Source organism: Papio anubis, chromosome 15, assembly GCF_008728515.1.
Source record: "Papio anubis isolate 15944 chromosome 15, Panubis1.0, whole genome shotgun sequence".
In the NCBI taxonomy this organism is placed as follows: Eukaryota; Metazoa; Chordata; class Mammalia; order Primates; family Cercopithecidae; genus Papio; species Papio anubis.
In genome coordinates, this window is record NC_044990.1 from 44,329,383 (window position 1) to 44,342,655 (window position 13,273).

At 33.4% G+C, this 13,273-nt stretch overlaps 1 protein-coding gene across 6 annotated transcripts in view; it reads right to left on the minus strand.

Moving 5' to 3' along the window:
* Nucleotides 1-13,273, minus strand: part of PCDH9 (protocadherin 9) — a 957,408-nt gene that overhangs the window by 63,968 nt on the left and 880,167 nt on the right. The gene's annotated exons all lie outside the window — the stretch shown is intronic.

Consider the following 13,273-nt stretch of genomic DNA (forward strand, 5'->3'; position numbering starts at 1 on the left):
AAATTGAGTTCCTGAAATAATTTTAAAGCACATATTTCAGGATGCCTGCCATGTTCAAGAAAAAATGGAAAAATAAACCTATTGTATAAATTCATCTATTGATCACCAAGATATACATTTTAAGGTAAATAAGTTTAAACTTTTAAATGGTACAAAGTATTGCATTTTTTCAAAAAGGTATATGTTATATAACAAGCTTATTAAACATGCATAGGTTTATGTGCAATGATAGCCACTGCCTTGATTAATGTTTGAGCAGGTATCCAAAGTTCCTTACTTAGCTGGCTAATGCAGTACCATCTACTATCTCTTGGATTACACTAAAACTAACATTTTAAAATGTGGAATAAAACAATCTCTTAATAATTTTGTAATATTATCTTTTTTTTTTTTTTTTTTTTTTTGAGATGGAGTCTCACTCTGTTGCCCAGGCTGAGTGCAGTGGCGCGATCTTGGCTCACTGCAAGCTCTGTCTCCCAGGTTCATGCCATTCTCCTGCCTCAGCCTCCTGAGTAGCTGGGACTACAGGTGCCCGCCACCATGCCCAGCTAATTGTTTTTTGTATTTTTAGTAGGGACGGGGTTTCACCATGTTAGCCGGGATAGTCTCGATCTCCTGACCTCATGATCCACCCACCTCGGCCTCCCAAAGTTTTGGGATTAGAGGCGTGAGTCACTGTGCCCAGCCCATATTTTTAAATTGATAAAATTTTAATTAAATTAGGGAAAGTTTTATTTTAAATCCCTGGCCAAGGTTTTGGATTCATCTTCTTACTCTGACATCATTTTGGAAAAAAATTACTGATTTCTAGAGCACTAAATATCATTAGAATACACTTTAAACACAACCTACATTTCCTCTATTAGCTTTCGATAAAATTGATTAATAAAATTGTCAAATAGATAGAGTACCTGTATGTTATAACAGTGATTTAAAGTATTTTATGAGTTTAAACTCAGTCTATCAGCTTAGAGCAGCTTATTCTCCAGTGAGATACATTTGTAATGGAAAACTTTTAGTCAAATTGTTGTTTCATGTAGTAGTCTCTGTGAGCATTCCATTTCAAGACTATTCAGTTTAAGCATTAGCCAACTTTCAGGCTATTCCATTAAGGGACTATTCTCAAAGTCATTGTTATGGGAAGATCCCAACATTACAGATATCTTACTGTGATTTTGGGAGTGAAAGTCATTGATAAATATTTTTAGAGGTGAAATCCTTTATTTATTGTAAAAAGCCTCTATGCATGAACATGTACTACTGGACATACGTTTTTATGTGATAAAATAATTATTCTCTGAGAAGTTCCAGAGCTGAAGGATATGTGTATGTATGTTTCTCTTTCTTCTTCTTTGTCTCTATTTCTCTGTTCCTCTTTCATTTTCTCTCTCTGTGGGTTTCATTATGGGTATGTTTCTGTGTGTGTGCATATGATTATGGAAGCTGATGGGGACAAAACAGTTGTGGCACAGTGTGCAATAAAAGGATCATTGTATCAGGCTCTAATTGTAGCCCTTGTGAATTAGTATGAGCAACATCTTACACAAGGCACATACTTTATCCCACTTATATCTTCCTTCGTTCATAAAGAAAGGCAGGCCAGGCATGGTGGCTCAGGCCTGTAATCCTAACACTTTGAAAGGTCGAGTTGGGAGGATCACTTGAGGTCAGGAGTTCGAAATCAGCCTGGCCAACATGGCAAAACCCTGTCTCTACTAAAAATACAAAAATTAGCCAGATATGGTGTCACACGCCTGTAATCTCAGTTACCCAGGAGGCTGAGGCTTGAGAATCGCTTGAACCTAGGAGGCAAAAGTTGCAGTGAGCTGAGATCGCACCACTGCACTCCAACCTGAGTGATAGAGCAAGATTCTATTTCAAAAAATAAAGAAAAAGAGATACAACTTGTATAAAGGTCCTTTTATGTTTGAGATTCTCTGTGTGACTAACAAACTTCTTTCAGAGTTATTAATCATTATTTTAACAGATCTTTAATTTTTCCTCATTAGGAAATTTAGGATACAATATATTTTCTTATATCTTTTTAGTTTTTTGGCAAAAAAAAAAGATCAAGATTAAGATTGTCCGTAAGGATATCCAGCTTAAGCATTAGCTAGAAATGATTTGAGAACTATAGGTATCAGGTTCAATGCAAATGAAAAAAAGAACAATGTATTTGTAATAAGAAAATTTATAAAATAGAAGTTTAATATTCAAATAATACTGCAGGGGGTGTTTCACAAAAGGCGTACACGCAACGTTTAAGGAAGAATTATGTAACAGACTATTTCAAGTCCATCGTTTTTGCTTATTTTGTGGATGCAAAACCAACTCCACAGAAAATTCTATAACTAAAATATGTAAAATCCAGAAGACAGAGATAAACTTTTACTGAATTTCATATGAGACAATGTACTTAAATATGAGTGACTATATTTGTACATGTGAACATATTCAATTCATGCATAATGCATTATTTTCCCCATGTCGTATGTAGATACTCCAGGAACACACATTGATACTTGGGATAATGATGTTGGGCCTACTACTTTCACAGTTTCTATGAAACAGTTTAGGCCAGGTGCGGTGGATCGTGCCTGTAATCCCAACACTTTGAGAGGCCAAGGCAGGTGGATCAGCTGAGGTCAGGAATTCGAGACCAGCCTGGCCAACGTGGTGAAACCCCGTCTCTACTAAAAGTACAAAAATTAGCCAGGCATGTTAGCAGGCGCCTGTAATCCCAGCTACTCGGGAGGCTGAGGCAGGAGAATCACTTGAACCCAGGAGGCGGAGCTTGCAGTGAGCCAAGACCACAACATTGCACTCCAGCTTGAGCAACAAGAGCAAAACTCAATTTCAAAAAAAAAAAAAAAGAAAGAAAGAAAGAAACAGTTTTTCTCATATCCCTTTTACTTTTTATGCTTATTTTATTTAAATGCATATTCATCCAGTGGATCAAGTTTAATAAACTATCTGTGATTTGATTGTCATCTACGTATGCTCAGACACATTTAGCCATGAAACTAGAAGGAGGAAGAGACCCTACATTTTTAATTATGAGTGATTATATTATCAATAGGAAATCTTTGCAAGTCCTTCATCATTGGAACTTCAGTAGTGACTGTAATTGGTGAATGTTTAAGATGTGTGTACAGAAAATAATATGACTTCACTTGAGCAACTCTCTGAATCAGGATCTTACTGAGCAGTAAGTTTATTTTTAAAAATCCTTTTTTTGTGGAACTAATACACTTGGAATATATGTGGAAATGATTAGGGATATCTCTTTTCTACCCACTGCATTAAATTGCCTAACTTTCTGACAGCTAGGAATACATTACCAGTGTACACAGAACATGGAATGAAGTAGAGAAAGAAACCCCATTGTAGATTAAGGAAGAGAAAAAATGATCTCTATATAAGAAAGAAAACCTTGGAGAGAACAAATAGCTAGGTACTGCTACATCCTTCATAGACATGAGGTGCAGACTGATTTTCTTGCATTTTCTGCAGAGTAGATGCACAGATTATGCTGAAAACAGGAGAGAGCATAATTGTACAACTGCCAATGCGAATGGCAGACTCAAGTCAAATAGAGGCTCTGATGCTAACAAATTCAAAACCTGAGAAACACTCAGAAGGTATTTCTCACAAGCTCTTCCATTCCTTAATTTCTGTAACATTGCATTTCAGAAAGGATGGTTGTGTCCTCAGAAATACTTTTATGATGACTGCTCTTTTAAGCATTGCCACTTCCTTTTTCATAAAAGAAAGTAACACAAATGAACTTAATTTATTTCCTTTGATATGCACACAGTTGGGGTTAAAATACAGCCCCCTCTTACACTTGTTCAGTACCTTCCTACATGCTATTTTCTAGCTCATCACATGGCAAAAGTGAAGCCCCCACAGTAGGCAGGGAGCAGAACAACAAGATTCTCTCTTGGAGAAATGTCATCTAACGCCTCTTGTAGTCCAAGTGATATGCTACCTCTAGAGAACATGGTTGTCTGACAGTTATTTCTGAGTCATCCTGGTGTATTTGAAACAGTTGGTTCTCTCCTTCAGACACTTGTCAACATGTGCAGATGATGTTATAACTGGCACAATGTCACCAGCTCCCTCAAATCAGGAAAAGCTAGTAGCTGTGAAAAATGTGACTTCCAATTCAAGTAAAAATTAAAGTCCTAGAAACAGAAGCACATCTCATCAGATGAGGTATTATTTTAATTGATTCAAATGTGTGAATACTGTGTTAAATGATAATCAGTTAGGTATATTTATTTTGTCTTTCTTGCACTCTGGTAGTGATGGTTGAGAAGAATGGACTTATTAAGTTAAAAAGTAGAGAAAAGTTATCAAGAGGTATTTTTAGGTATATGGATGCAACTACAAAATCCATCTCAACTAGTTAATTATTTAGCCTGTAATTTTTCCCTTTGCAGTAACAAATTTCGTTTGTCTTTAAACCCCTAGTGCCTAATACATTGCTTGATATATAGTAAGGTTCAAATAAATCTTTATTAAATGTGTATTTTTCTCTTCCTTTCTCTCTCTTCTCCTTTTACTTTGTTTCTCTCTTCCTCTTTCTCTCATTACTGAATAAATAAATGATTTTATTAATTATTATAAAACACATGTAACTAAGAGAAATCATGTAATTATATAGGCATAATGGGAGATTAGCATTCAATTTTGCAAATATGAAAAGTATCTCTTTTTGATTTATTGTAATAATTTCAGAATCACTCAAAAAGTATACATAGTAAAACTTTCAACCAAGTTATATTAATTCAAGGATTTACCAAATCAAATTGAGGGGATAAAACAATGGCCAAGAAAATCTATTATTTCTTCCTTGGGCTATAGCTTGAACCTGGATGATTTTTTGGCTTCTTTTAATTCCATTAGTTTTTCTTTTTTTTAATCTTTTTCTCACCCAAAATGCTATTATTGTCATCATATTATTGAACTTTGCAGAATTAAAAACTTCATTTCCTAATTATAATCATTCTTTAATTCTACCTATGGAACACTTAATTTCAACAGATTTCCATATGTAATTTTTTTGCATATTTCTAAAATTTATTGAATAATATTTTCTCAAGAATCTGTTATTTTTCTCTTCTAGGACATTATCCTTCAACTCACCCTAAATCAGACTCCGTCTTTCATTTAAAAATGTCCACCTAAATTGATTTATCTCTCTTTTAAATCCTTCTAATAGCATTTCTTGTTTGTAAAATTGAGCTATGAGATTTTTTAATATTGACTATTTTTAAATTTTTAAATATGTGAGTACATTATTTACCTAAGTAAATTGCATATCTTAGAGGGAGGTGAAGGTGTTAAACTTTTAATAATTTATCAGAGAGCATTTCATAGTTCTTAGGTTAAATGTGTGCAGAGCTCCTAGACATATAGTAAGTATCCCAAAAACATTAGCTGATAAAAATAGCAAAAGCTCAATAAATAATTGATTTCATTATAATTCAGTGTACCTGGATAGTATATGTGATTATACTTAAGTTACCGTGGTTTGCCTGAGTTACTTTTATAGTATGTGATAGAAGCAGCATAACTCACAAACATTTATCATTACAATTTACCTCGAGTATTGCATGCCCAGTAAATCCCAGCAATTTTCATCATCTGTGGTTATGTTTAGCAAGAATCAACACTAATCATCTTTTATTTCTTATTTTTAATATTGCACATAATGTATAAAATAATCTTCACAGCTTTTTGTGCTAGTGCAACATTAATTTTTAAATTTATTTAAATTTATTTGTACATTTACTTTTTTCAATATTATTCATATGTCTACCCAAACCAAACCAATATTAAACATATATTATGTAGGTCATTTATTCATTTTATTTCTCCTTTGCCTTCAGCAACATTTTATTTTTCGAATGCATATCTGTTGACTTCAAATCCATTTCCAAAAATAGCTAATGGAATGAGTCATTTTTAAAATTACAAGCAAATAAATAGAAACATGCTTACAGAGGTAAATGTAATAGACACTGTGTTTGCCTTAAGTTCAGAATAGAGGCTACAATATATAAAAGTCAATAAACAATTATTTTAAATAAACACACATTTCCTTGTCAACCAAAATGTTTCACTTCTAACCATTGTGCTGAAATTGCAACTACAGACTCAAGAGCTACGCTCCGGGGAAGCATTTTTAACTAAACATTGACTGTCTCGTTACAATATCACATGAAGACTGAAAAATTCTGGGTTCAAAGGTGGCCAGTGGGAGAAATAAACAAAAAGGTTTCACATGCTCCTGCAGAAAGAAATAAAATGGCAAGCATAAAGAACTGCATGGTATGATAGAGCCTCACATTTTTGAATGGGGGGACACTAAATAGATTATCAGGGAAGTAAAAGAAGTGGCCATTTACAAGCATTATTCTTTGCTCAGATGTTTGGACTATATTAAAATGAATAGAGGAATTCATTGAAATATCTTTGAAGAGGATGTAATAAAGTTTGCCTTTAAAAAATAACTCTGGGAACTCTGTAAAGCTTAGAAAGAATGAAAAAGACACCTTCCTTATGTAACACATATTTGTAAGCAACTTCCATGCAATCCTTAGAAATTTTCCAGAAATTCTTTATCTCTTGGAAGTGTAATCAAAAGGTCAAGATATAAATATGTTTTTGAAACACAAATTCAACATTTAAGTGAGGACTTTGATTAAAAAAATGTAAATGACTAAATATTTGAAGCCAGAATAAGTGAGGTATATATTAATAAAATTTAGCTTATAAAAGAAAGAAAAATAATGCATTTTTAAGAATAACAATTAAATTTAACTTTTCTAGAACAGAGAGTGAACATTTTCTAAATGTCTTTAACATTACTAAACAAGTTAAAATTATAATGTAAAAATTAATTTGAAAGTACACCAGTTTGTGTTTCTTTTACCAAGAGATACAGCCAAAATGTTTTCCAGAATTTTAAAGACAATTTTAAATTGTTGAATACATTGTCAATGAAAAATTTTAAGATAGTTTTCCTCTTTCTTAAAATAAATATTTGTTAATTCCTTTTAGTGCTCAATTATTAGGCTTACTAAAATAAGTGACACCTCTAATTTTATAGTACATAAGAGTGATATAACCTTCCCTGTACATTTCAGAACCAGTTTCTGAAAAAAAGATTAAATATTATGAATTTTCTTTCAATACATTCTATTTTATATATATGTGTGTGTGTGTGTGTGTGTGTGTCTATATGGCTAGAAAGCAAATGTTGTATCAATTAAACCACCTTACATTTATATGATTAGTGTATTAGTACATTTTCATGTTGCTGATAAAGACATACCCAAGACCGAGAAATTTAAAAAATAAAAAGGTTTAATGGACTTACAGTTCCACATGGCTGGGGAAGTCTTACCATCAGAAGCCAAGGAGGAGCAAGTCACATCTTACATGGATGGCAGCAGGCAGAGAGAAAGCTTGTACAGGGAAACTCTCCCTGATAAAACCATCAAATCTCATGAGACTTATTCACTATCAAGAGAACAGCATGGGAAAGACCTGCCCCCAGGATTCAACTACCCCCCACCAGGTCCCTCCTACAATACATGGGAATTCAAGATGAGATTTGTGTGGGGACACAGCCAAACCATATCAATTAGGACTCTTCTTTTGTGCCCTTTTCTGCAACTACATAGTTTGATGCTTATCTGAGAAGAATATGTGGTTAAACTTGTGCACTGTACCTGCTAATTCACTTTATTTAGCATAAATCAGAAATATTTATAGGTTAATTCTGTATCACTTTGAGATGCCACTTTATACTAACACAATTTTGTTTCCTGTAGTTAGTTTATGACATAATATTAGAATCAGATGAGTTTTTCTTTTTAAATGGGATTTTGACTTGGTGAGAGGGAAATGCAAGATCTCTTCCTTCTTTCCTCTTTTCTTTAGTAAAATGCAAGTTTCTTGATGTAGAGAAGAGTTCTCTGCATTCCTGCACTCTTGACAATCTCTTTGACTTTAAAATAACACACTACCTCAGCAAGTATACTACTACTTATTTTTTTAAAAAGAAGGTAATTTTATGTTCCTTATTACATAAATAATGGTAAAATGGGTCAAAGAATGGAGGGAGACTCTTTCGTCATAGGATATGAAGTTAAACACTTAAAAGTAACTGAACTTAAAAGTAACAGTGCTTCTTTCTGAGTTAGCAAGTGATTACGGTATATGGTGAAGGCTGGCTGGGAATGAGTCAGCCAAAAATACTTTTGATTGAAAGACTGTTATTGGAAATTGTTGACAGAATGGCCTAAAATTGTCTATTAGTAGTCCTTTGGGATGATATTTTATTTGTCAAAAATATCAGAAATGAATATTCCCCAGAAAGCAGTGGAAGTATTTTCTTTGGAAAGAATTTCTGTCATATATTGGGTCAGAATTTCTCCAGTGAAAAATACGGTGAAGAATAAATGTGGAAGTTTTGCTAAGCAACTATTATTGCTTTTAAAATCAAATATCCACTGGTCTCAAGAAGGCCTTAACATTCCTCTCCACTGCACTCAACATTAGGACAAATAGCTTTCTAACTCTAGGTACCTGACCTCCTTTTCTTTGAGCTTTTACCTTAAAAAACATGTGATTTTAAATACTTGCTCTGCCCCTTTGAGATTTAAATCTTCTACAAATCAGGAATGTCTTCCTCAAGGACCTAGGAGCCATCCTTCTGAAATGTAATAATCTAGAAAAATAGAGGCCCTGTCTCCCAGTCTCTGTGGGAGAGTAGAAGCTTAACTTGGATAAGCACCAATTAGCAGATGGCTAATTACATAGCTCGACCTCCCTGCTAAAGTTCTCCAGTACTTTCCCATTGTTTACCCCTTTTTGTTTCAGTAAAGTGTGTTCAACTTCCTCCCTCATTACAATAAATTGGACTTCTATTGCCATAATGGTTTTGTTTCTTTGTTTTTGTTTTTTTCTTTTCTTTTTTATTTATTTATTATTATTTTTTGGGGACAGGGTCTCCTTCTGTTGCCCCAACTGGAGTGCAGTGGCGTGAGCATGTCTCACTCTATCCTCGAATGCCCACGCTCAAGGGATTTTCCCATATCAGCCTCCTGAGTAGCTGGGACTACAGGTACATGCCATCATGCCCAGTTAATTTTTTCAAAAAATTTTTGTAGAGACAAAGTGTCACTATTTTGCCAAGGTTGGTCTCAAACTCCTGGGGTCAAACAATCTGCCTGCCTCAGACTCCCAGCATGATGGGATTACAAGTGTTAGTCACTGCTTTTGGCCTCCTATTGCCATAGTCTTGAATGAACTCTTCCTTGCTATTTTTAACTAGTGTCTATTATGATTTTTCTTTTAAAGCTGTCAACATTTCTTTGAATTTAAGAATTAAAATCACGGTATTCAACTACATTTTTTAAATTTCTCATCATGGGTAATTTAAAACAATATTTTGCTGTCTTTATTAGAAATTTAGAAGTGATGATGACACAGACATAGCTGATTAAAGCTTAATGAGCTTTGAGGGAAATCATAAATGTTCTCTTTTCATTATAAGACCATCTTTCCTAATGATATAAGATGCTTTTTTAAAAAGTAATATTGTGAGTTCAAAAATAGCACAAAAGTGGTAAAATTATCCTCTGTATTTGAGAAAATCTTTCATGATCGCATTTGTCCTAATCTTTTTCAAGTCACTAATGTTAAAATAGCATCTCCCAGAAAAAAGTCAATCAACATGGGAAAAGTGAGGGAATTAGCTTGGTGACTTTTCAGTTAACCTGCCTTTACTACATGATATTGAGATTTTCTTGGATCGTTGGATATTACACATTCTTACTGTGATCAAAGAAAGATATAATTTATAATCATACCTTCTTGACATTCTGTATACTCTGCCTGTATAGGAAAAACTTTATCTGTATTTCAAGGGATATATCTTTATTTCAATTAATTAAAGTTTTGTCCTTTGTTGGAGGGGTAGGTATGGAGGTATATTTTATAATATTTTTGGAGAAAAATTTGTTTGTTCAAAGTAGTGTGTCCTCTGCACCAACTAACTACAACAAAACTCTCTTTACATTTATTTTTTCTTTAATTTTTAATACCCGTGAAATAAGATAGAGATGTAAGTGAAAGAACCTAACAGATTAAAGCAGCTATTAATTTTAAATTGAGCTAATTCTTAGCTTTCAGGCTAAAAAACTAAGAACAACAACAAACAGGATACTAAACACCAAACGAAACACTAATTTTGATAATAAGAAAAATCCTGTGCCATTATTTACATTTTTTTCCTCGGAGTTTTATTTCAGAAGTCAAACTTTTTGATTTGTTTGTTTCCCTCATGATCTCTTCCCTGCAGAGAATAGTTGCAGTAGTTTGCCTAAAAGATTTGTGATCTTCAGGCTCAACTACAAGCCCTGCTTGAATAGCTTTTTCCTTGTTTTTTCTCTGCTTTGCAAATACAAAGCTATCACCACCTTTAAGAATCTGAAGAGACTCTCTCCCACTTCTTAATACTTATGTTAATTTATTTGTTGATTCATTACTCTCAAATACATATATTGATTGCTAATTGTGTGCAGAGTGCTCTGTTATGCACCACAGAAGTTGAAAAGATGAAAACACATGCACAATCTGCCCTCAAGTTATAGCTTGGAAGCTAAATCTTGTATAAAAATTAAGATCTATAAATAATTAAAGTACAAGACAAAAAGTGATAAGTTCCATAGAAGAAAAATCAATAAAGTGCTACCAGAGTTCTAGTTTTCAAAAGGTTGTAAAAAACATGAAATCAGGGATGGTTTCAGAATTTTATCTGGGGCCTAAAGGACATAAAGGATTTAACTGAGAGAGAGAGAGAGAAAGTATGTTTTATAAAGTTCCAGATGGTGAACAACATATAAAAAGAGTCGAGAAGATCAGAAAGTAAAAAGTGAAGGAAATATTTCTGAAATTAAGACAGACCTAGTGAAGGGAAATGGAAGAAGCTAGATGAGTAAGAAGTTAAAATTATAACAAGTCTTGATCACGTAGTAGCCAATGAATGGAGAAGCTTCTAAATACCAAGCAGAAGGACAGCATCAGAGTGACATTATAAAGACATTATTGGTAAGAAGTTTAAAAACATATTGGAGGAAGGGAATTTCCATTGGCAAGACAAGACCCTAAGCACATAAATATAATGATCTGGGTATGAAGCAATTTCGTCTATAAGCATGATAGCATCAGGACATGTTGCAGAGGTAGAATATGTAAAATGCAATCACTGATTGGGCATTAGGAGTAAGTCAGAGAACAGAGAATATTAGATGACCCTGATTTAGCCTGGTGCCTAGGGTGCCTTGTAACATAGATGGCTGGCTCTACTGGTAGGGTCAACACTACGATGGTTCTTCAAAAAGTAAAAAACTAAATATGCTTATTACACAATCTAGCAATACCACGTCTGAGTATGATACATATCCAAAAGAATTAAAAGCAGAATCTCATCGACATGGTTGTAAATTAATGTTATAGCAACATTATTGGCAATCGACAAAAGGTAAAAATAATCAAAATGGTCATCAGTCAATAATTGGATAAACTACTAATAAATATAGTATACTTTATAATGAAATATTATTTAGCCGTAACAGGGAAGGAAATTCTGACACAAGTCACATGAATAAACCTTGAGGACATTATGCCAGATGAAATAAGACACAAAAAGACAAATACTGCATGATTTCATTTATATGAGATGTCAAGAGTAATCCAACTTACAAAAACAGAAAGTAGAATGATGATTGCCAGTGGTGGTGGGTGAATAAATGGGAAATTGTCATTTAATGGGTGTAGAGTTTCAATTTTGCAAGCTGAAAATGTTCTGGAGATTAGTTGTTCAAAAATGTAAACATATTTAACACTACTGAACTATATACACTTAAAATTGTTAAGATGGTAAATTTTATGTTATATATGCTTTATTGCAACAAAATTTTTTGATTAAAAAAGAAAAGGAAAGAAAAAATGAAAGATGAAGAAACAAACACAGATACATTCATATATTTAATCAGAATCATTTCTTCAAAACAGTGAATAGTGGACAGAGAATGTCAAACAGAAATGATGTTTAAAAATGACCAGGATCTATTAAAGAGCAACACAAATAAGGAAGAGAAAGTTTGGTCTATATAAGAGTAGGCAGTAATATTTTAACAGATGGATAAAATTAATTGTTGGATCCTGTCAAACAAAGGTTTTCATAGTTCCCACTTTGTGGGTATGAGCACAAGATTATAGAAGGCCAGACTTCCATTCTTGGCTTCTGATACCTTCTATTTATCAGACCTTGTAAAAGTCACTTAATGATTGAAAATAAACAATTTATCAGTAATACCTGCTTAGACGATTATTCAGAATTTCAAAAATACATTTATTAGTGTTTTGTGTACAAGAAAGGCAAATATTATTATCATCTGCTGACCTCCTTGATGGGTTTTGTATAAACAATGATAATTGCTAGGTTAATTGCTGCAGGGGATTGCCAGAGACTGTCAAAGGCAGGCAAAGGTCATTATTAGCTATGAACATTGCATAGGGCATTGTGATCAATGCTGAGAACAAAGGAGACAATATAGACTCAAAAATCTGAACTCACCAGGTCTGTATATTTATATTAATATAATTCAATTGTAAACTCCAATATTTATTTTCTCCTTGATACATGCTATTATTAAGTGTTGATCTTTCAGGTAAGTTCTCCATATAGCATTAGAGAGGAAGGAGTGGGAAGAGAACAAGCGACATGTGAATTTGACAGGACATGAAGAGGAGATAGGAAAAATGAGCATGAAGGAGAAACTGAAAAGATGCTACTTTTAGAAATCTGATTAGAGAATTTTTGTTCATTTATATTGCAGCCCATAGGAAGCCAGGGAGACAGGAAATAGCAATTTTTATCATTGAGCTTGGTACTCTACATGTTATTTAATTTAATTTTGACAATAATTTAAGAAGATAGATTTATATTTTCATTTTTTAAATGAGGACATTGTCATATAATTTGCCCCAATCACACAAGTAGTACATGCTAGGTGGATTTCCAGTCAATTCTCTCTGTCTGCTGTGTATAAGCATTTTTCATAATGCCACTCCATCAAACTTCCACTTCCCAAAATGCACGCAGATGGATTATCAGAAAGATCGCAGCTCGTGTGGTATTTCACATTCTAAACCTAAACTGTCACTAACTGGAGGGTATATGTCTATA